General features: G+C 35.6%; 1 pseudogene; it reads right to left on the bottom strand.

Annotated features, from left to right (window-relative positions):
• Positions 1–9610: 9610 nt before the first annotated feature.
• On the bottom strand, positions 9611–10369 carry LOC114619874 (annotated as a pseudogene).
• Between the last annotated feature and the right edge of the window lie 14020 nt (positions 10370–24389).

The following is a 24389-nucleotide window of genomic DNA, read 5'->3' on the forward strand; positions in this document are numbered from 1 at the left end:
AGGAGAGGGGAGGGAGGGGGAGGGAGAGGGGAGGGGGAGGGGAAGGGAGAAGAATACTGTTTCCACAGGTTTTTCCAAACTATTCCATAGACAGAATTCATTGTTTTTTATTCAGTGTTCCTACTTTCTTTTGGAGAGTATTTAGGCAACTGTAATGTTCATTATTCAAAATTTCCAATTAAATGGTCTTAAAGCTATTACACAGAGTGTGGTGGCATATTTTCCCTGTCTGTTAATTAAACCATTTATCACCTTTATTATAATTTATGTTGGCATATGTGAGTTATATAGAAATTTCAGTATTATTGCTTGTTTACTAAATGTTTCAAATCCCAGTTTTAGAATTAACCTCTAGTTTAGTTTCCTGGTCAGAAAGTGTACTTGAATTATTTTAGCATTTAGTACCTGGTCAGTTATATTGTCTAGAGTACTCTGTGTCAAGTGAGAAATTATGTATACTTCTGTCATGTCAAAAGGTAACATTCCAGACATTTCACTCTCTGAAGTTAATAAGTTTTGTTGCTTGTCTTTAAATTGTATTGCCTGCATCATAGCTATGGAAAAATGTATACTAAATTAACATGGTATGTTTGTGTGTTTGCCAAATTATTATCTTCTTATATTTTGGTTTATATATTTAGAGGATATCTTAAATGAAAAGTTAGCAATGTTTCTTAAATAAAATATGCTTGTTGTTATGTTAGTATAAGAAAACCAGAAGTATTTGGATTTCTGTTTACAACTGCACCCTTTCTATTGTTTTTACAATTGGTGTTTTTGGAGTATTACTGCTTGAAAATTGCACATAGTTCCATCTCTTTGTCTCAACCTAGCCAAAACCCTGTTTGCTTTTTAATTTGAATATTTATACTGTGTGTAGTTATCATAATTATAGTTATATAATGCTTATATATATAATGTTTATATCTACAATCTAGACATTTTCTTTGCTTTTGACCTTTTTAAAGAACTATTGTATTTCAATTGACTTCTTAATTAACTTGTTGGATTTATACCTTCTGTCCTGATCACTGCTCTATTGCTGTGAAGAGACAGTATGACCAAGGCAACTCTTATAGAAGAAGGCATTTAAATGGGGGCTTCCTTACAGTTTCAGACATTCAGTCCACAGGCATAATACCAGGGAGCATGGTGATGCAAATGCTATTGGAGTAGTAACTGAGAGCTACATCCTGATACAAAGGCTGAGAGAAAGAGAGAAGAGAGGGAGAGAGGAGGGGGTGGTATCTTCCTATGGGCTTTTAAAACCTCATAATCTACTTCCCATGACTTACTTCCTCCAACAAGGCCACATCTAATCCTTCTAATCTTTTCAAATAGTGCCACTCATCAGTGACTAAGCATTCAAATATATGAGCCTATTGGGGAAATTCTTATTCAAACCAACATACTTTCTGATTTTTAAAAAATTGTTTAAACAATTAAATAAATTAAAAACAATTTAACTTATTATAGGTTAACCATAAATTGACAATTTCCAAAACTTATATAACTTTACATTTACATTTTCTTTTAATTGTCTCTTTTGGGTTACAATGTGTTATGCATTTCTTTCTACTTATAATTTTTTGGTCTTTGTTTTCAGGTTGCACACACAGCATTAGATTTCATTATCATATTTTCATACAGAATTGGTTTTGGCTGTTTCCCTCTTCTGCCTTTCCTATCAGAGTCCTGTAATCAACTCTCCGCTCTATAAAACTATTTTTTTTGTCACCTGTCTATTCACCTCTTCTCTTTGTTTTTGCATCTCATATTCTTTTTTTAGTTTTATTATCTACATGTACATTTTAATTTAGTAACAGTTTTATTTTATGATTAGTTTTAGTTATTTGCCCATATATCCCCATGCCCCTTCATTTAGTCACAAGATATTTCCAAGGTTGACCTGAAATTCATGATTGTTCTGACTTAGCTTGCCAAGTGCTAGCATTAAGTAAACATGCATCACCATACCTGGCTAATATTCTTCTCATTTTATCTCATTTTATTCCACATATTAACACTATGATAAATTTTCTCTGATAAATACATATATATATATATATATATATATATATATATATATATATTATGTTACTGTATTTTCTTTCTAAAGGAAGTCACTATTTTGCTTATTTTCAAATTTATTTCCACAAAGTTTTAATAGCATTCATTTTTAGCTTTCTTTTAAGAATTTTTTAGTAATAATCCATGTATTTTTATCTAAGATAGTTCACTTTAGTGACTTGAGTTCAAATGTGCATGGCTTTCCATCGGACCACACTCCCTACTAAAAAGATCCATCCATTCTGTCTTTGATTTGTTTGTTTGTTTGTTTGTTTGTTTGTTTTTAGATTGAAGACCAAGACTGTCATGTCAAAGAACCAACTTCTGGTTTTGATGAACTTGACCACTGAAACATTCACACGTTAGGAGTCAATGCTCATTTATTGGTTATTTTCTTCTTGCAACTTATTTTTCAACAGTTTTTCTAATCTTATTTTTGAACGTGAAAACTCAAAAATCTGTTGACTTCAGGCTTTTCTTGTATTTATGTGTTGAAACATAGTTTTAATTTTTGTTCTATTACAACTTAGTTCTTGCTTAATTTTACACCACTGGTATTTATTTCTTACAGTGCTAGGTATTGAAGCCAGAGCCTCAAATACTGGGGGTAAATGGTATAACATTAGGCTTCACCCTAGCCAGTCATTGCTAGTTTTGAAGTATTTCTTGGGGCTGAAGACAAGGTGCTTGCAGAAGACCTACTTTCAGTTCTTAGCACCCATATTGGATGGCTCACACTGTCTACAACTTCAGCTCGAGGAGATCCAATTCCCTCTTCTTGGTTCTATGGCCACCTGCAATTATACATATGACACATGCACATAGAGATATTCATACCCCCCCACACACACGTACACAATTTAAAATAAAACAAATACTTTTTCTTAATAATGAAGCATTTGCTAATTCTACTTTGGTAGAATTAAAAGTTATAAGAATACACTTTGGTGTATTCTTATAACTTTTTTTACCCAATACATGCATTTCCTATAATTTTTCATACTTTATTATGTTCTAACTTGTAGTATTATAGTGCTTAATATATTAAGATTTGAAATTTCTTGGGTTTATTTTTTAATAATTCTTATAATTCTGAAATTATACTATGAGTGCTTAAGAATGTATACTAATCCTCTAGTTGTTGGGGTCAAGTTAACACATATAATCTTTTAAATTAATGTTGTGTTCTGAAATCTTTTATAGACTTATTAAGTTAGCATCTGTCCCATCTGTCACTTGCTGAAAAAGATCTCTAACATGTGACACTATGAAGGCCCATTTCTGTTATTTATGTACACATGTGTTCATCTATTAAACTATGCTATTAGCCGTACTCAATTTTAAACTATATAGCTTCCAACTAAGCATTTACTTCTACTGTTGAGTCATAATTTTTTCTGCCCAAGAAACTCTTATTTGACACAAGAAAACCAAGATTTATTGCTTTAAAAGAACAATATGTAGTATCTTTATTTGTTTCAAATATTGTTTCTTGCATTTTAAAATATTAGCCTGTAGATTTATTACTATTAGGACTTAAAGGAAAAAAGTCTAATTTTGCATTTTCTTTTTAGTTATAGGTCTTCATCAGATAGTGATGTATGAACTGAAGACCAATAAGATCATCTATTTGAATTTATAAACAAATCCACATTAGAGCAAAACAATGCCACTCATTTAAATCCTGTTGTTTTTCCTTTGCTTCTACAATGAGGTAGTTGAATACATGACAGAATGCATAGTCTAAACCATTTACTTCCCATCTTTTTAAGAAAATCACCATGTTGATACAAAGAGCAGTGGATTTGGAGTTATTAGTATAGTTGAATTCCATAAATTTAAATATCCCTTATGATTTTCCTTCCTTTGCAATAATTTTATGTTGATTATTTTGTAGAAAAAAATGATTCTTACTAAAAGAAGAGCTAAATTTTAAAAGTGCTGAGGAAATAATATTTTTACTTAAATATTTTAGGTAAAATTTTACATTTTGTATATATACAGCGTTTTCATTATTCATTCATCAGTTGATGGATATCTGGGCTATTTTCCTTTCTTAGACATTGTCAATAGAGCAGTTGTGAAATAGATAAGCAGATATCTTTGTACTAGACATATATTTGGGGGTAGATATCCAGAAATAATATAACAGAACCATATGATAGATCTATTTCTACCTTTTAAAGAAATCTTTGCATTGCTTTTCATTGTGAGTGCAACAGTTGGCACTCCTAATAACAATCAATAAGTTTCTATTTCCCCATATCTGTTCCAGTACTTCTTGTCTGTTTTTGGCTTTTGGAGGGGCAGATTGTGAGTTTTTGAGGACTTAAGCAGTACGACTTGGATAAGATAAATATCTCAAAGTATGCTTAATTTACATTTCTAAGACGGCTAAGAATATTGAACATTGAATATATATGCATATGTATGTGTATATGTATATCATATCTGTTGTAATTAGTTTCTCTTAAAGGCCCTCTACTAAGTTTTTTGGGAGCTGACTCCTAGCAGAAAGCAGCTATCAACTTTGCAGCCATCTCAGGCCATATACTGTGACAAGAGACTTGTTTTCAACAGCCCACAACAGCTGAGCACACTCTGATAAACACCTTGTTTTTCTTACTTATCTTGTTTTGCTGCTTAGTTCCCCCAGCTGCAAAGTGCACATGGTATCCACGCTGCAAGACACATGTGGCATAGTGCCTTCAGCTGTGTCCCCCTGCTTGTCCATTAGGGAAAGGCACGTGGAAAAGCATATAAACACCCAGGATTTCCTTTCAATAAGGAGACACTTGATCAGCCACTCTGTCTTGTCTCCATTCTTCGAGTCTCTTGCCCCTCCATCCCCACTCTCTCTCTTGTTAGACCCTGTTGACTGACCCAAATGGGTCGATACATAATTTTAATAGCCTGTTTTTAGAATATCATTACTCATTTCCTCTGTGTTTGATGTATTGAGTTATTTGTACACTATAGACAGGAATCCTAGGTATATCTAGTATAACCCATTCTATTGGCTACTTATGCATTTATTTGATGATTTCCTTTGCTGTACAGAAGCTTTTTCATTTCATGAAGTCTAATCTGTCAGTTGAGAGCCTAATTCCTTTGTGATTAGAGTTATACTCATAAAGTTGTTACTTGTTCCTATGAGTTGAAGCATACTAACTATTTTTTCTTCTTGCAAAATTATATTATCAGGTCTTATGTTGAGGTTCTTGATTCATTTGGCATTGAGTTTTTGGGTACAAAATGAAGATCTTGTTTCATATTCCTACAAGTAGCTCCGTAGTTTAACCAACATGATTTGTTAAATATGCTGTTGATTTATATGTATTGTTGCCCTACTTTTTTTTAAAAAAAGGGTTCCTGTGGAAGTATGGTTTTAAATATAAGCCCTCTTTCTATTCCATTAATCAATGTGTCAATATTTATGTCAGTGCCATGCTGGTTTTAGTACTATAGTTCTGTAGTCTAACTTGAAATAAGGGACAGTAATGCTTTCAGCAGTTCTTTAATTATTGAGGAATGTCTTCACTTTCCTTGGGATTTTGTGTGTTTCCATGTGGATTTTACATTTGATATTCAAGCTTCTGTTAGAAGATCTCTTTGGGATTTTGATGAGAACTTCATTGAATCTGTTCATTAACTTTAGTAGGAGAGCCATTATCACCATATCAATCCTCGGATCCATGAGCACAATGGGGTTCTGCTATCCTCTTTGTCGGTATTTATTTGCCTGCTTCTCTGAAGGAGAGAGAGAAAGAGAGACAAAGAGACACAGAGAGAAAGAGAGATGTGGGGTGCAATGTGAAAATGTGAAGGCTGGTCAGGATCTGTTGGCAGATTTCCTGGTCAACTGAGGCGTGGGATGATAGGGGCAGGTACACTAGAGACTCAACATTCTATTGACCTTAGGAGAAGGAACAGGGAGGCCTCTGGATAAGAGCAGATGTCCTGTGTGTATTTCAGCAACTGTTTCTGTTAGCTCATGTCTTTGCTTCCCACAGTACTGTGAGGTATAAAAAGGCTATGAAAAATAAACTCCAGACTGCTGGCTGCTGCTGCAGTATTGACTAGCAGTCCTCCCAAATCTATCTCTCGTCTCTGTATCTTTTTACCATCTTTCCTGTCTTTAAAACTCACCTCCCCGCAGAGATTGCTCCATTTGAGTTGGGTCTGATATATCTCTTCAACTCTTTTCTTCAGTATCTTGAGGTTTTCATTGTGAAGGTCTTTCAGTTTCTCGTTAGAGTTGTCTCATGGCTTACTTTTAGTGTAATGTTACTGGGATCGTTTCCCTGATTTCTTTCTCAGTATGTCATTAGTATACAGGAAAACCATTGATTTTCTGCTTTAATTTTGTATCTTGCTACTTTGCTAAAAGTAAAGTGTTTATCAGTTCTGGAAGTTTTCTGATGGATTTTCAGTGTCTCTTATATATAGAATTGTGTTATTTGCAAATACAAATTCTTTGACGTTTTCCTTATACTATTGTATCTCTTTTATTTCCTTTCCTTGCCTTGTCGCTCTACATAAGACCTGAAGTACTGTATTAAATACGAGTGGAGAGACTATGGAGTTGGAGTGATAAATGTAGTGGGAGCTTGCTTTGTTCCTGATTTTAGTGAAAACACTTCATGTTTTCTAACTAGATGATGTTGGCTTTACAAGCAGCTCTAAGTGAAAGGTTTCTCCAACACAAGTGTTGCAGTTCTGAGGGGAAAGGTTTCCCCAGTGGAAGAGTTGTATATCAGAAGAAAAAGATATTCTAGTTTTTGGGAGCCAAGGAATACCACTAAGTCACAGAGCATAACAAACCTCACACAAGAGATTTATTGGGAAAGAGAGAAGTAGTTGGCTGTCCTCATTCCCGGTCTCCCCTCTGTAAATCTTTCATTCCATTCCCCCTCCTCTTTTCCTCTAAAAGGGTACTTCCCCACCAACCCCTCTAGGATCCTCTTTACTGGGACAGTTAGCCTTCACAGGACCAAAGGCCTCCCTTCCCACTGATGATGGATAAGACAGTCCTCTGCTACTTAGGTATCGAAAGCCATGGACCCACCTATGTATACTCTTTGGTTGATGGTTTAGTCCCTGAGAGCCCTGAGGAATCTGGTTAGTTGATATTGTTGTTCTTTCTATGGGGTTGCAATCCCCTTCAGCTTCTTCAGTACTTCCTTATCTCTTCCATTGAGATGTCTGGGCTCAGTCCAATGGTTGGCTGTGAGTGTCTGGATCTGTCTTAGTCAGGTAGAACCTCTCAGAGGATAGCCCTACCATGCTCCTGTCTGCAAGCAGTTCTTGGCATCAGCAATAGTGTTGGTGTTTGGTATCTGTGGATAGGATGAATCCCTAGGTGAGGCAGTCTCTGGATGGCCTTTCCTCAGTCTTGGCTTCATTTTTATATCTCCTGATATTAGTGTTATGAGTATTATATGATATGAAGAATTTCTTCTCAGGCCCTATCTGAATGTCTCCTGCACCTAGATAGACATCTCTTTCTATACTTCTGACCTAGATTTTTCTCTCCTTCTTACAGTTTTGTTCATTTCTGTTGTTAACAAATTCCTCCACGGTCCATGAATGTTTCCTCTCATGGTGGTGATGGTAGGATTTATCATTATCATGGAGATTTTATTCCTCTACACTTCATGTACATTCCTTTCACTAGTTTGTCCGTTCTGTTTATAGAGATTTATGCTGACCATTATTATTATTATTATTATTATTATTAAATTTATTGTCCCATACACATACATTGGAATTTCTGTCTTTTCATTGAATTCTAGTTTTCCATTCTGAATTGCGTTCTTTGTTTCATTCATGGGTCCTTTATATTTTCTTGGTCTTATTCCAGTATTTATTCATAACCTCTGAGCTCTTGAATATAATTAATTGACACTTTAAGTCCATTGTCTTTTGTATCATTTAATTTGCTTTCTTCAGGGAACATTTTTATAGGAGTAGTATTTTTTAAAGAAGACATATTATCTTTGTTTTTTATATTGTTTGTGTATTTTTTTATAGGTTCTGGGCATCTGGAATTAAGTCTTTGTCTCTTGTTGTCACATCTGCCCCACCATTGGTTAGTGTCTTGTCACAGTTCTATTATTGTGAAAAGGCATCATGACTAAGGCAACTCTTATAAAAAAAATATTTAATTGGGGCCTTCCTCACAGTTTCAAAGGTTTAGTCCACTATTGTCATTGTGGGGGAATTTGGGAACATGCATGCCTCTGGAGCAGTAGCTGAGAGCTATATCTTGATCCATAGGCTAAGAGAGAGAAAAAGTGGAAATACTTTTGAAAATGTCAAAGCCCACTCCTAGTGTCACATTTCCTCCAACAAAGCCATATCTCCTAATTCTTCTAATCCTATCAAAGGTTTCCACTTGGTGGTGACTAAGCATTCAAATATATGAGACTAATGGGTACCATTCTCATTCTAACCAACACAGTTAGTGACTGTCTGGTTCTCAATTTGCTATTGCTGCAGCCTGACAGAGTTGAAAACATCTAAGTTGTCTTTCCAGTTTAGTCTTGGTAGCTCTCAGCACTGATGTGTGACTAGGGTATCAGAAGTGATAGCAGCTCAGTTAGGGCAAGGTAGACCTTCTATCAACATGAACAAATGAGCTAGATGGCTATAATTGAAGTTCTTCAGAAGACCAGTGTGGAGTTCCAGAAAGGAATGAAGATTTATTAATGGGGCACTTAGGTACTTAACACTGAACTTCAGATGACTGTTAAAGCTCCACTGGGTAAGGGCAAGTGAGGGATTATTTAGAATATGTCTTATATTATCTCCTCAGAAGATGAAACCTTAGGTCATAGCGGATAGAGCTTTGGTGGAGATGTGATGTTGCAAAGGATTCGAGGCAAGGGAGTTAATAGAGTCTGGTATTTGAAATTTATAGGATGCATGCAAAGCTCAGTGTCCCAGCTTCAGTAGTTAGAGGCTTGGGTCTTGAGTTGGGTAATGCTACTTGTAGGAATGGCTTGGCTCAGTACAAACTTCTGTTGCAACAGTTTATTATTAAGGGGTTCCTTAGTGTTTCTATTACTATGAAAAGATATCATGGCCAAGGCAATTTTTATAAAGGCAAATATTTCATTGAAGTTGGCTTACAGTTTCAGAGGTCTATTACTTTATCGTCATGGTGGGGAGTATGGCAGCATGTAGGCAGACGTAGTGATGGAGGAACCAAGAGCTCTACATCTTGATTTAAAGAGAGCTAGGAGGAGATTCTCTTCCATGCTGGGGTGAGCTTGAGCACAGGAGAACTCAAAGCCTACCATTTCTAGATTGTAGATCATTCCAGATAGTCAAGCTCCTCAATGGAGACTAGCTATTACAAGGGGAGAGCTTATATAATTTTAAAGTATTCTTTCCATCATTTATTGAAAGGAATGCTTTAAAAGGATCTATTCTTCTGCACAGGAAGTCCTCATTCCCCTAGTTTCCCCAGGTATTTTTTTTCACAAACAAGACTTTTTATTTGTCACTACTAAAAATCTGGATTTTAAACAGATTCTTAGACTGGTGGTTGATATCCATCGGTTCGTTCAACCTTAGCACCTGTCTCATCTCCAGTTGTTTTGCCAGAACTACTGTCTTCACCATGGAGCTCCATGAGCTTTCCTAATTCAAACTTGGGTTTCTTCAACATTTCTACTTTTCTAACGAAGACATCATGAAGAGGACAAATGGACTGGCCAGCCTTTTCTATGTGTTTCCCAATGCTGTCTACAATCAGTCTTTTAACTACTTCCTTCAAGTCATTAGTCTGCACTTCTCGGGTCATGATCTCCATCATCTTCTTCCGGATCTGGCTGGTGCTGAGCATAGAATGTCTTTCTTATCTGGTTGTTGCATTTTTTAGTGAAGCCAACACAGAAAAATCAGATCAAATAGCCATCGGTCATCTTGACTTCAACATGAGCTTCAATCATGGTCTGCCACTTTTTGATCATGGAGTACATTTTGTCCCTGGTAAGATCCATGCCATGGATGTCAGACAGTTTTTGCCCTGAACATCCTTGGTAATTAGCTTGAATTTTCTAAATGAAACTTCATCAATCTGTAGATCGGCAAGGCTCACTTCAAACACACGACCCTTGAGGCCATCAGATGCAATTTTGGTTCCTTGAGTCCTCGTGACCAGTGTTTTTCTGATGTTTCTAATACTGAACATTGCTGGAGCTTTCACATCATACCAGTCCTTCTTAGAAAATGATCAACCACTTTCTTCTTAGCTCCCTTTCATCAGGCGCTTGTTCTTGCAGACCGCCATGGTGCCTATCAGAGAGCCAAAAAGGTTCATAGGTATTTTTATAAACAATCATTACTCATATGAGCAATATTCTCACAGAAGCCTGGGCAGAAAACTTATCATTATTGTTTTCAGGTTGTTTTTCTTATTAAATCATTAGTCATATATTTAAGAGGATGGTTGGGACATCTTAGGTAATAGTATGACTAGCAATTTTGCAGGACGTTTATCCTAGTAAGTAGTATAAGGATGTATGTTTAAGAATATATGTTATAAAATAATGTATCTTATGACATTTAATATTTATATTTTTATTATCTGTTTTCAAAGCTGTTTGTTTCAGAGATATAGTAAAAATTCCTAAAGACAGAGCTGATATAATTCTTCATTCTATTCAGATGTAGTCTGTGTCTTATTCATATGTAGAAAATAAAGCTAAATAAATGATTACTGGGTGAATTTCTAATCACTTTAGATGGATGGTCCCATGCATCTCATGCTGTGTACTAAATTATAATATTAAAAATGAGAATCAATACCCTTATATTTTGGAAATTCATCATGATTTTTATATTTCTAACAGTTATCAGAAAACCGAATATACTTATTTGAAGTAGTCACCTTTCTTCTTATAATATCTGTTACATTAATTTTGAACACAAATATTATAATGTTGGATTAGAGGTCTATTGTAATAAAACATCTAAGTATTGATATATGACAATATCAAAACAAATTGATGGTATAAGTGTAATCCTTAATCTATCTCAGCTTAATAAACCTCAACAGAAACCTTCATTGGTTATCATTTGCTTAAACTACTGGAAACTATGTAAAAGGACAGCACAGGGTCTAAAATGATGAGTGAGACTGGTAAAAAGAATAAAACTCCTTCAGGGCAGTCCTAAGTTCTGGCAAAGTCTGTCTCTTGGTGAATGAAACAAAAACAGCATGTGATGGTTGAAGAAAAAAGAGAACGTTCTTACTAACTTTAATACATGTTAGCACTCTGAGCCACTTCCCACATCACCAACTGAGAACAAAATTCACTAGATAAAAGTCAGCTCTCCTCTTCCCAAGTAGCTTCCAACCGTGTCTATTGCTTTGAGGGCTGAAAAGATTGGTGCCTGCTGAGGTAGTTCCTTAAGTAAAAGTCAAGTCAGTTGAAGTGATGTTGGAAGTTCCTCGAGTTGTGTTAGCAACAGTGGTAGCTTGCGTTGCTATCCTGACCTGGAAAGCTTAAAGAAGACAATGAGAGGGGTTATTAAGCCACCTCATATGTGTCCAGAGCTAAGCAATATATTAATGTGGATATTGTAATACAAGAGACAGCATGCATTGTGATTATCTGTGTAATGCGCATCACTCTATTCCATTCCTAGTGAGAAACATCTCTTACTTGAAAGACCTAGCTACAAAATAAAACTTTGTGTATGCCAGTTAGATGTACATTTAGTTATATCAGAATGAATGGGTCAAATATTCTATGTAAGATCTTTATAGTGAGACTTTCAGCCTTGACTTTTATGAAAAAAATTATCATGAAACATGACTGAACTAGTTGTTGAATGTAATCACATTACCTTGTGTAGAAGGGGACAGTATATCAATGTGTATCAAACACCTAATTCTAGATACTAGAACTATATTTGTTAATTTTCTGTTGTTATAATAAAAAATCATGACCAAAGGCAACTTAGGGAAGAAAGAGTTTATTTGGCTTATGATATAAGGAGAATTGAGTTTTTTCTTGACAAGGAAGGCATGAGTACAGTTAAGATGATTTGGTCAGCAGGAAAAAATGGTGTATAATATTTTCATACATACAGAGAATAGAAAAAGAGAAAGCAGAAGTGGGACAAGGCTATAAACTCTCAAAATACATCCACTGGTACATTTCCTCCAACAAAAGCTCCTCCAAAAGGTTTCATAAGCTTCTAAACTGCACAATCAGGTGGGGAAAGAGTGTTCAAATACAGGAGTCCAATGAGCTTATGGGGACATTTTTCAGTCAAACCATCAGAGGGCCAGTGTAAATTTTGGTTGAGATAGGTCTTTATCTGTGTTAAGAATAGAAAATGAAGCTGAACCATATGACAAAAATAAAAGTGTACACACAATTGATGAATTCACTAAAGACAACGTTTGCAAATAAGTTTTGCTTAAAATTATTTCACAGATACTTTCAAAATATAAGTGTTCATTTTTTTGATGTTCCCTAAATAAACCCCAAATAAGACACCTGCTGTTCCACATTAACTACATAGAACAGGTTATACTAGCATACAAGTAGAATTCTTCAAATTTAGCAATGGTGTACAGTATTCCAATTTAATTATCATGAGTATTTTTTAGGACAAGGGTCTCTTAAAACAAGTGTGCTAAAAACAAGGGTCAATCTAATTAAATTTAGTTTTGAAATGCAAAAATATAAATGCAAAATTGTGTGCAAGTTTATGAACACTATATGCTGTCTCTCTAGTATTTGTGTATTTGCAATATGTGTGTTCAATATGCATATGTATGGGCACCTCCCTAATGCATATACATGCAGAGGATTTTATTGTCTTTCTCTGCCCCTCTTTCTCTTCTTGCTTTCAGACAGGGTCATTCACTCAAGTAAGAATCTTGACATTTTGGCTAGTCTGGCTGGCCAGCAAGTTTTTGAAATGAGTCTCTCTATCACACCAATACTGAAGTTACAGGTTTACAGGGTCATTTCTGATTTTATGTCAGTGCTACAAATTTGACTCAGCTCCTCACACTTGCGGAAGGTAGGGCCATCTGGTTAACTGTTCCTTTTAACATTTTGCTCTATGCTTTACCCTCTGTCAGCTAGTTACTCACAAAATTCCTTCCCTATTTACAATAAGCGACGTTGTTTTCAGATATTCTGAAATGTCTCTGGGATACTGCCCACTAATGGCAGTTAGTATCTTATATTACCAGTCTCCTCACATTCATCAGTCTATAATCTCTCAGAAAATAAGTTCATCAGTTCCTTCAGTATCTTTCCAGAGGTTGCTAATGTAAACATCTCTTTCTCTATGAAACCTTATATATGAAGGTCCATAGTCTAACCCTTGATTTGGCATTTAAAGAATTTGGAACACAATTGAAAGGTGGGGAATAATTTTCTGATATTTTTTGAAAATTACTATTGATTATAGTTTATTTGATAAGTCTATTAAATATATAACTATGTATTAGTCATTTCATAATCATATAAATAAAACAAGAGGCCAGAAGTGATATTGAACTGCAAAGATATATTTCTATTTAGTAATCATGCACCTTGCCAACTTTCCCTGTACAGGTATCAACTTATATTTTACCCACAGCACAGAATCACTTGAAGTAGCATTTGGGTGTTAGTGGAATTGGTCACATTCTTGTGTGATTTTTGCTTTCTGCTTTTCATTGTTTGATTTTCTGAGAAAATTAACCAGAAATATTGAACCTTACTATTGTCAAGTTCACATTGCAGTTTCATTTAAGAAAGCTAAGGCATAAGTAAAGATTTTGTGAGGTGATTTGAAGAACCAAATGAGCAGAGAGACAGAGAAAGTGTTAAGTTGAAAGAGATAAGGTCAACAGCCCTGGGGGATATTGATGAAGCACTGTTAAACTCCGTTTATCCAATGAAAAAAGGCTATGGTGAAATGGTCCAGAGTAATACTATGAAGAAAAATCAAGCAGAAAATTTTAGTCATAAACCTACTAAGTATTTCATTTCTTTTCGGCAAGCTTGGGGCAGCAAAACTCTGCAAGGAAAGTAAAATCCTTAAACATGCTTTGAACTATAAGAGATTGATTAGTGAAACTCATGACTCCTGTAACCTTCAGAGAAAGCCTGATTCATGACAAGCTTCTCCTGTGTGAAGATGGCATGCATAATCTTTCTTTCTTTCTTTTTTAGTTATTTTATTTATTTATATATATTTTGACAAGGTCTTGCTATACATCGCAAACTGGCCTTGAGCTCAGAATCCTGATGTCTTAGTCTCCAAGTTCTGGGGTCACAGGCTTGAACCATCAGCCAAGTGATTTCACTATTGACCCCACTGAGCAGTATTTATCCTCGTTCTGTGAAAATTTGCTCACTGAACAGTTCTTCATAGGAATGATTTTCCTATTTTTAGATAGCTATCTTATATAGTAATATCAGTTTAAACCAAAACTTCCCCTTCCTTCTAATCATAAAATGATTCTTTCTTCTTCAACTTTCAACAAAGAAAACTTATCAGAAGAACAAACTTAGCATTTAATCTAACTTTTTACGGATAATGTGGGTCCATCAGAATATACTTACACAATGTCCATTACCGTGTGATACTTTGCTTATTGGGATAAAAGCTATTCAGCTTGTATTACAATTATAATATTATTACTATGGATACTTTGAAGGTTTATAATATTATAGTTACTGAAAGTCACAGCACTAAAGTATTCATTTACATGACTGTGAAATTGAATGCAATTATTTATAAATGATTACACTCTTTTAAATATCATCTCTCAGCCAAGACAATATTAAAGTCATCATGTCATCAACAATGATGGCATATAAGAAGCTCTAAAACTATGAACTTGACTGAGTACCTTTTATGTCTATAAATCTGAAACTACTTAAAAGGTTATGAGATTTATGAGTACTTTAGGTAGTATAAATTTTTATCAAGTGTGGCCTTTAAAGCTAAAGTTTTTATTCATGTTATGTGATATTTTTATATAACTTACCTTGATTGAAACCAACTTACCACAATAACCCTGATTGCTAGAGACTAAATCTTTTGATAATACCATGTGCTGCTGCAATCACTGAACTTAGGCCAAGGCCAACCTCACTGGTAATCATCAATTAAATACCTTCATAAGAATGGGGTTAGGCACTAAAATCATGGACTAGAAAAGGCAGCCCACTCTACCCCTACCCATTCAATATAGTACTAGAAGTCCTAGCCAGAGCAATTAGGCAACAAAAGGAGGACAAATTGGAAAGGAAGAAGTCACTATTTGCAGATGATATGATAGTATACTTAAGTGACCCCAAAATTTGCACCAGAGAACTCCTAAACCTGATAAACTACTTTAGCAAAGTGCCTGGATATAAAATTAACTCAAACAAATCAGTAGCCTTGCACTACTCAAAAGATAAACTGGCTGAGAAAGAAATTATGGAAATGACATCCTTAACAATAGTCACAAAGAATATAAAATACCTTGGTGTGAAACTAACCAAGCAAGTAAAAGACCTGTATGACAAGAACTTCAAGTCCCTGAATAAAGAAATCGAAACAGATCTCAGAAGATGGAAAGATATCCCATGCTCATGGATTGGAAGGATTAGTATAGTAAAAAATGGCTATACTGCCAAAAGCAATCTACAGATTTAATGCAATCCCCATCAAAATTTCTACTCAATTCTTCACAGAGATAGAAAGAGCAATCTTAAAATTCATTTGGAATAACAAAAACCCAGGATAGCGAAAACTACTCTCAATTATAAAAGAATTCTGGGGGAATCACCATCCCTGATTTCAAGCTGTACTATAAAGCAATAGTGATAAAAACTGCATGGTATTGGAACAGAGACAGGAAGGAGGATCAATGGAATAGAATAGAAGACCCAGAAATGAACCCCCATACCTATGGTCACTTGATCTTTGACAAAGGAGCTAAAACCATCCAGTGGAAAAAAGACAGCATTTTCAGCAAATGGTGCTGGTCCAACTGGAGGTCAGCATGTAGAAGAATGCAAATTGATCCATTTTTATCTGTTGTACAAAGCTCAGTTCCTAGTGGATCAAGGACCTCCACCTAAAACCAGCTACACTGAAACTAATAGAAGAGAAAATGGAGAAAAGCCTCGAAGACATGGGCACAGGGGAAAAGTTCTTGAACAGAACACCAATGACTTATGTTCTAAGATCAAGAATTGACAAATGGGACCTCATAAAACTGCAAAGCTTCTGTAAAGCAAAGGACACAGTCAATAGGACACAGCGGCAACCAACAGATTGGGAAAAGATCTTCACCAACCCTACATCTGATAAAGGGCTAATTTCCAAGGTATACAAAGAACTGAAGAAATTAGACAATCAAAGAACCCTATTAAAAAATGGAGCACAGAGCTGAACAAAGAATTCTCAACTGAGGAAGCTCGAATGATTGAGAAGCACATAAAGAAGTATTCAGCATCCCTAGACATCAGGGAAATGCAAATGAAAACAACACTGTGATTCCACCTCACACCAGTCAGAATGGCTAAGATCAAAAACATAGGTGACAACAGATGTTGGCAAGGATGTGGAGAAAGAGGAACACTCCTCCACTGTTGGTAGGATTGTAAAGTAGTACAACCACTATGGAAAGCAGTCTGGTGGTATCTCAGAAAGTTGAACATAGTGTTACCTGAGAACCCAGCTATACCACTCCTGGGTGTATACTCAAAAGATGTTTCAATATACAACAGGGACTCATGCTCCACCATGTTCTTAGCAGCCTTATTTATAATAGCCAGAACTTGGAAAGAACCCAGATGCCCTTCAACAGAAGAATGGATGCAGAAAATGTGGTACATTTACACAATGGAGTACTACTCAGCTATTAAAAACAATGAGTTCATGAAATTCTTAGGCAAACGGAAGGAGCTAGAAAATATCATCCTGAGTGAGGTGACCCAATCTCAAAACAACATGCATGGTATGCACTCACTGATAAGTAGATATTAGCCCAAAAGCTCATAATACCTAAGATACAACTCATAGACCACATGAAACTCAAGAATTAGAAGGAAGACCAAAGTGTGGGTACTTTGGTCCTTTTTAGAAGGAGTATCAAAAGACTCAACCAGAGCTCCCAAGGTCTAAACCTCCAGCCTGAGAACACAAAGGGAGGGACTCATGGCCCCACCTTTATAGGTAATTGAGGGTGGCCTTGTCAGGCATCAGTGGAAGTGGAGGGCCATGGTCCCTGAAAGTTTGGATTCCCTAGTGTTGGGGAATTTGAGAGCAGAGAGATGGGACTGGGAGGATGATCAGAGCACACCCTCATAAAAATAGGAGGAGGGGGTATGGGATAAGGGCTTTTGGGGGAGAATGGGAGAGGAGATAACATTGAAAGGGAAATATGTAGAATATTCAATAAAGAAAAAAAAACAGATAATGGGTCTGGCCAAAAACAAACAAACAAACAAAAAAAAACCCCAAAACAAAAAAACAACAACAACAAAAGATAAAGATAGTTTCCTTATTTCAAGTTATTTTCAAAAGTTTCTAGGAGATGCTAATTGGCCAAGATCTTATTTTAAGTGCTCCACAAAAAACTTAAGTCTCTGTTTAATATTCTCAAAAGAGATGTAAATCCTAATTTCCCTCAACAATTAATTGACAAAAGAGGAGCAATTTTACAAAAAGTAGACGAAGCTATTATTAATCAATATATTATATAGTATGATTAGTTGTTGGTTGTTCTATAACAGTCCTTTGATAAAAGAGATTATTAATATAGATTTATATTTCTTTAAATAATGTCTTCATGACTCTCTGAGTGTTGAAGGAGCGGCTTGCTGGTGCTTCTGCCCTGACTTTACAAGAACTCTAAAAAATTGGTTTTAAAAACAAAAGAGGGTGAACTATTCCCCCCTCCCCCAGAAGGAGTCTCCTGAAATACTCTCTATCATGTCTTGTTCACTTTTAACTCTCTAAAACTGAAAGCTCATAGCAAATCTGCTACTGACTGCCTCTGGCATCGCTGAGACCAATAAAAACTATGCCACAGCTATGTGGAAGGACACTGTTACCCTTAAATGGAATGGCCAGGACCCAGTTTTCATATGGAGCTGAGGATTGATATGCCTGTTTGATACCACAGAAGGCACAGCTAAATGGCTGCTAAAAAGATTGATGAAATAAATAGATACCCCCACAAAGCCAGGCCCAACCATAAATAAGATGAATAACAATTGACATCCAGGGAAGAGAAATCTCCCTGAGAATTCCCTTCTTTTTCCATTCCAGGTCAAAATGAATCACTTGTGATGTCTGCTGTTAGAAGTTCTAATCCTGATGCTGGCCTCCGGACTCATACTACTCAGACCTCTGATTGGCCATTGACAAAGACATCAAAAAGCTAAAGATTGGCATCACTAATCTGAATAAATCCCTCATTTCTCTGTCTGAAATGATCTCCAAAAATTGCAAAGGACTTTATTGGACTTGATTTACTCTTTTATAATAGAAAAGACTGTGTAAGCCAGGCGGTGGTGGCGCATGCCTTTAATCCCAGCACTTGGAAGGCAGAGGCAGGCGGATTTCTGAATTTGAGGCCAGCCTGGTCTACAGAGTGAGTTCCAGGACAGCCAGGACTACACAGAGAAACCCTGTCTTGAAAAACCAAAAAAAGAAAAAAAAAAGAAAATAAAAAAGAAAAGACTGTGTACAGCTCTTGACTATGTACAGCCCTTAAAGAAGAATGTTGCTTTTACATAGACAAGACAGGGATGGTTAAAGAGAGCATGAAAACGGTCAGAGAAGGCCCTGAGAAAAGACAGAGAGAGGAAGAGATGATGGGATCTGGTTCAAGAATTGGATTTCAACCTCTCCATGGTTGTCAACCCTATTTCCTCCTATCTTGGACCATTAATTGGGTTATTTTTTCTCATTTCTTTTGGTCCATGGGCCTTAAAAAGGCTGACTAACTTTGTGAAACAACAGAGAGATAATTTGGTAGCAAAACCTATTCAGATACTTTATCATAAGTTAGCTATGGAGGACCATGATACTCAAGATGAGGTTGTTACTCTATCCAAGGTGTTCCCAAAACTCATCTCCACCCAACTTAAAAGAGGGGACTTCCACCCCTAGATCAAGCAGAAAGGGGTCACCCAGAACCTGCTCTGACTGACGAATTGAATTCTTGCTTAGGCTGCGAGGCTAAGCACTGCAAGGGAATATAAACAAAAGTTAAAAATATCTCTCTGGGTTCCCTGAGGGACAAGTCTGACTGCATAGGGGTTGATATCAAAAGTATCCCCTCTCCAGGAAAAAGACATCAGGATGCGTATGGCCCTCATGCCTCAATGGACAATGACAGGGGGACCGGAGCCATTACGAAGTCCCCTTCAATTACTGGAGGTCAGGGCTCTATCCCTGCCTTCTCAAGATTAGAATCGCCACAACCTTTCTATACTTAGAGAAGGGAAGAGATGTCAGGGGCAGCCCTGCTTATACACTGAAGGTCTACAATCAGCCATAGGCCTAAAATCAGCAATAGGCCTGTCATACATGCATGCTAACCCAAAGTCTTGGGTCTCTGTGGAAAAACACTGAAACAGATGGCTATAAGCTATTGTAAGCAGGCAGCTTTTGTGGAAACTTACCTGCCTGAGTAGTCATAGTCCTTGGATAGCCTTGGCGAATAGTACCAACTTAGATAAGGACAAGTGAGTCATAGGCAAAGTCATAGTGATCTGTCCCCTGAACCTAAACCCTGCTGATACCCTGTTCTGAAAGATATCTGTACTCCCTCTAAACACCCATGTTCCAGTGTCATCCCCTTCCTCACATCCTGCCTTTTTGTGTTTATAACCCCTGTGTGAATAAGTAAAAGTTACAATTTTATTTTTTAAAAAAGGAGAGAGAAAAAAGAGAGAGAAAATATTTAATACATAAATAAAATTATAAAATATATCATTTTAAATGCATATGTACATTGTATAAAGTTTTAAACAGGCTAGAGATACCTATTTTTCAAAATATTTTATAGTATGAAACACATTTAAATTACTTCTAGGTTTCAAAGCATGTTTCTTACATATGTAATTATATACTGGGGTAATTTTTGTTTCTTGATTATGCAGAAGCACGTCAGAACTTTGTGCTCTTGACTGTGATGTAGTAATTGCTGATCGATCCTTCCTGTCTACTCCATACTCTCCCCAGCTTTCTGGATATTCTTCTACTCTCCACTTCCAGATCATGAAAATACACATGCAAAATTGATATGTCTCTGTGATAAATTAACAATATCTTCATCTCAGTTACCATTTCTTTACCCTAGTTAATTTAGATTTTGCTTAAAGATTTACTATTTCTGTGATTATAGCCTTTCAAACTTAGTTTGACTATAGGTTGTGTAACATTTTTCTTAACTTTTGCTTTGATAAACATTTCAATTTTAAATTATATATGTATTTAAAATATATACTTCATTATACTACTTTCACTCAACCATAAATATTCTATCTATATTTTTAACTTAAAATATTTTATTTTCCTTTGAATTAATTATTTGTGATACAATTTGAAGTAATATTGAGGTGACTTTCATTTCCTGAAGTTGTTAATCTGACTGTGCTTAGTTGTATAATTTTTCTATATGTAAAATGTCTTCTTTCTACTTTTCTCTTACTCTCTTGCTCTTGAAAGATTATTGGAAAATTCTCTGATTATATTTATAACATGCACTTATACATTTATATTAGGAAGTTAACTTTAAATCCTTTGTGTGTGTGTGTGTGTGTAAGTGTGCATTGTGTGACTTATTTTGTTTTCTTTTGAATAAATTTATTTTTAATTAAAAAAAAGAATAGGGGTAGGGACAGCAATTTAGGATGCTATTTTTTCCATATTACCTTAATGATAAGTTTTAGAAAGTTGCTCTAAATATATTTTCTCCTGGGTAACAAGGTTGGAATGTCTTCCCATCATTTGGAAAAAGGGAAAGAAATGAAACTAACTTGTGACATGTAAAATAGTATTTAATTTAGGAAAGAAATTTTCTCCACTAATTTTGCTTCATGCAACCTGGTGTACTCTGCTAGGTCTTGTACAGGTGATTAGAATTTAAATGTTGGCAGTTGTTCTTAGTATCAGTGGTTGTAAGTTTTACTTCCTACATATGTGAATTGAATCTTGGCAGTTAGTGTTGAGAGATATCAGCTTTCCACAGGTTGAACCTGAGAAATGGGATCAAGAGAGACTATTCCTCCTTTCTCCTTCCTGACTGATTCTGTCTTTTCTCTACTTTGTAGAGATTTTGAAAGTCTAAGATACAAATGTTGCCGTCACTAAATGTCTAACATTATTTAAATTATGTAATTTCAATTTTATCATTACTATTTGTAAACAAGTTACAGTATCTTTTATAGGATGATTATCAGAAATTGGTGCAATAATACAAGTATGTTCCTACAGTAAGATCTATAAACTAAATAATTAGTACTCATTTTACTCCTCCTGCTTAATTTGAGATACTATTTCCAACTCTTCAGTAATTCCTAGACTTTTTGTTTTACCTGATCTCAGTCAAAAGTTGAGAAGGAATATTTTTCTATAACTTTTGAAAAGGATATAATATTTGCAGCAATCAAGTTCTGCATATTACATGAACAATACTGACAATTCAAATAAATCTCTATTGAACAGCTGATGATGTGGAGCCCTTGGTTATGGGAGCATCTACTGGGAAGACAGTGCAGAGTGCACTTTGATTCTTAAAGAACAATCGAAAGTCTAACTATCAAACACCAAATGTACAGTAAATTACTGTATAGAATGATTACCGTGTTTATCCCCAGCAAATATGACTTATCTATTTCCTGAAACTATTTCTCTATAGTGATTGTATTTTGTGCTACATGTTGGAGCTGTCTCACAATCACTTTCTCCCCTCTATTCCCTCCACAACAGCAGGCATTTAACCCCAGTAGAGTCAATTAAGTACTTTTTCTACCAAAATGATTTGTTGAGGGAAGATCCGTAACAAGACCAATCCAAGCTTTCTCTAAGATTTGTGGTGCTAAAAGAGAAAACACCTCTCATTCTTTGACTCACAAAGCAATAAAAATGCCGATGGGGCTGTAGACTTCTTTCTTTCCATCACAGATCAAGCCTTCCTCAAAAAGAAATCTACCCAGATCAGGGCATCTCTTCTGAGGCAAAACAAAGATCCTGACAGCAGTGCTCAAAATCCACCTTGTTCAAATCCACTTCAGTTTTTTTACTTGCACAGGCTAATCCTTCTCCTTTGAAAAAATTGTTTTGTTAGGTTTATGGTATTTGGATCAAAACTATCACAGTATATAAAGTCATTATTTGAGTACTTGAAAGTGCTGATTTTTTTGAGACCATACCATAAATGTTCTCTGTTGTAGCCTGAATGCTTAGAATTACATCTAGCATGGTATAGGTATCAACAAGCATTTAGTGGAATTTTAAGCATAAAAATCGTTCTCAACTGTATAATGCAATAGCACTAAAGGAGAAGAAAAGTGTGTGTGTGTGTGTGTGTGTGTGTGTGTGTGACAGAGAGAGAAGGAGGGAGAGAGAGAGAGAGAGAGAGAGAGAGAGAGAGAAACTACCTATACCCTTAAGCACATGAGCATATGCGCATGTGTTTATTACAGGGAAACTATAATGAGGTATTTATATTATTTATCTTTCAAAGTTTCTATTTTCTGTTTCCTGATATAATTTAAATTTTAACCTTAAATAAAGATAAATAGTTTGGCCATGACTATTTCTGGGTTTAATTTCTCTATCAATATTTTTGAAATAAATAATATCTTAAACCTTTGATCTTCATACTTCATCAAGGATAGTCATTTCTAATATCTTTCCAGAATAACTTAAGCAAAAATAATTGTTCTCTAATAAAAATCTAGAAATATTAGACTTCCTTCTGAAAAGTAGAAGCCATAAAATGCACATGCCCATAGGAAACAGGCAAGAAGCATTTTAGGAACAATACCAAGGTTCTTGAGGGATGAAAATAAAAGCAACTTGTAGACTATCTTAATAGAGGGAAAGGTAATTTTTTTCTGGTAAGTATGTTGTTCTATAGTTGCAAGGCCAAATTCAAAGAAACTTTAGTCAGTTTATAGAATTGCAAAATGTTGATTAAGAACATAGATAATAGAAAGCTGTTGCTTGCCTGGCAGTGGTGGCGCACGCCTTTAATCCCAGCACTTGGGAGGTAGAGGCAGGCGGATTTCTGAGTTTGAGGCCAGCCCGGTCTACAGAGTGAGTTCCAGGACAGCCAGGGTTATACAGAGAAACCCTGTCTCAAAAAACCAAAAAACCAAAAAAAAAAAAAAAGGAAAGAAAGAAAGGAAGGAAGGAAGGAAGGAAGAAAGGAAGGAAGGAAGGAAGGAAGGAAGGAAGGAAGGAAGGAAGGAAGAAAACTGGTGCTAAGAATTTTGTTTGAAAGCCTATGATGTCTAAGGGAAACATGTCTTTCACCCCATAAAGTAACTCATTTTATATTTGTATAAATTGTAGAATCCTATACAGTAGTGGGCTTTCATGTGGCAATTTTAAAGACTTAGATTTAGCTATTTCTCCCCACACTGCCTGCTCTGTTGTCCCCTCTCATTGCCTACCTCATTTAATGTTTCCTGTACCTCTTTTCTCCTTTTGCAATCAAGTATTTTTAAAGACTAAAAAATTTATAAACATTTGAAAAAGAATTCCACTTAAAAACCTTTGCATATGCTTTTTCTGAATCAACTTTTCTTTTAAATAATTCACTATAATGAGAAATGGATGACTTCCAGCTCATCCTGAAAATTTGGGGAAAACTTACTTGCTGTGTCTGAAACCTCAGCATGGAAGCTGTACTCCACACATCCATGATGGTTCACACCGCCTGTGAGAACTGATATTACTATTTCCTTTGGGTCTTTCTCTTTCTCTGCTTTGTTATTTGGTTCCCCAAGAGGGTTTTTCCTTTTTAAATAATGCATGGTGGTTGATATGAGAGCACGTCAAACTTACATCTTCTTATTAACTAATTCTTTGATACCTGATTTCTCTGGGTTTCCTAAATAGCAACTCTAAGAGCTGTTTGAGTGCTGAGACAACCTACACTGAGATGGTATCAGCCAAATTCCTAAGTAATCTGTTGAAGCTCTGTTCTCTGTTGCCTGTAGAATGTGTGCTTATATTGCATTTTAACGAAAGTTAAACCAGTTGTGATCCTTTGATTATGTCTGCATTGACCGTTAATCTTATTCATACATATCAAATGGGCTTATGTA

Source organism: Grammomys surdaster, unplaced genomic scaffold (genome assembly GCF_004785775.1).
Source record: "Grammomys surdaster isolate TR1022 unplaced genomic scaffold, NIH_TR_1.0 165, whole genome shotgun sequence".
Taxonomy (NCBI): Eukaryota; Metazoa; Chordata; class Mammalia; order Rodentia; family Muridae; genus Grammomys; species Grammomys surdaster.